The sequence below is a fragment of the Galeopterus variegatus genome, unplaced genomic scaffold, assembly GCF_000696425.1.
Source record: "Galeopterus variegatus unplaced genomic scaffold, G_variegatus-3.0.2 Scaffold10449, whole genome shotgun sequence".
In the NCBI taxonomy this organism is placed as follows: domain Eukaryota; kingdom Metazoa; phylum Chordata; class Mammalia; order Dermoptera; family Cynocephalidae; genus Galeopterus; species Galeopterus variegatus.
Genome location: NW_007736560.1, coordinates 59,118 through 60,286, shown reverse-complemented (window position 1 = coordinate 60,286; position 1,169 = coordinate 59,118). Strand labels below are relative to the sequence as shown.

Sequence of the window (1,169 nt, the reverse complement as noted above, 5' to 3'; positions counted from 1 at the left end):
TATATATATATATATATATATATGACTTGAAAGATGATATAGCAGAAGAATTTAAAATTCTTTCTGCAGAAGAGAGCAGTTACAATAACCTCCGGTTAAGTGTTTCAGACTTCGTGGTGATTAGTCAGATGCTGGACTCAGTACAAGGCCTGCGAGCGAAGGAGAAAGAGATTCAGGTTTCAATGCGTCATTAGTGCAGATCGTCTGATATGTTATCAAGGTGGTTTGAAAAAGCAAGTTAAGATGCACAAAGCAATAGAGGATGAGGAAGTTCTCCACCCAGAGGTGAAACAAGTCAGTCAGATGTTTCAATTCTTTCTATGGCCCATCAAGTTCTGATGTGGAAGTGGGTGAAAGTGCAGTGGAAGTAGATACTCTGGCTGAACAACCTCTTTAACCTTCTACATCCTCTACATTATCAGGTGAGATTCAATTGACATCATCTTCTGCAGAAAGACCTCATTCTACTTTTTGGCTATATTCTCCAGACACTGAAGAAAGGCAGTTTTTTGAGACATCTGGACACCATACACATCATCAGTCTGGATCAATATAGCCTCATGTTCTAAAGTAAATGGAAGCCATTGTAAATCTGAAGGTCAGGAGGAATCTTTGCTCCCACATATCTCAATGCAGCCACCAGAAGAGGACAAAAGCTCCTGAAGAATCATCAGAGGATGTGACGAAAATCAGGAAAGTTCATCTGTTCATCAGTTGAGAAAGTTCATCAGTTGAGAACCATACAGATATAGCACAATCAGGAAAGTTTGCAGCTGAGCCATTGAATTTCAACTCAGGAAAAAGAGCTGACCTCAACCTTAATAACCCTTGTGGGTTTCCAGAAGAATCTAGTCTGAGTAAAAAAGGCAAGGAACCAGAAACTTCAGATCACACTAGCACTGAGAGTGCTACCAATCAAAATAACACCAATCCTGAGTCTAATTCCAAAAAAGCCATCAGGCCTTCAGCTCATGAGGAAACATCAGCCAGGGACTCTGATCTCCAGGACACAGATGACAGTGATGATGACCCCGTCCTGATTCCAGAGGCAAGATATCAAGCAGGTCCCGGTGATAGCTCACATTCAGGATTTCTTCAGGCAGAGAAAAGAAAGGAAAGAAGTGGAAGAATTGGACACTCTGAACACCAGTAAAGATGGTTTATAAGGA

General features: G+C 41.1%; 1 pseudogene; it reads left to right on the top strand.

Moving 5' to 3' along the window:
- The first annotated feature begins 14 nt into the window (after positions 1 to 14).
- Positions 15 to 1,166, top strand: LOC103610006 (annotated as a pseudogene).
- The last annotated feature ends 3 nt before the right edge of the window (positions 1,167 to 1,169 follow it).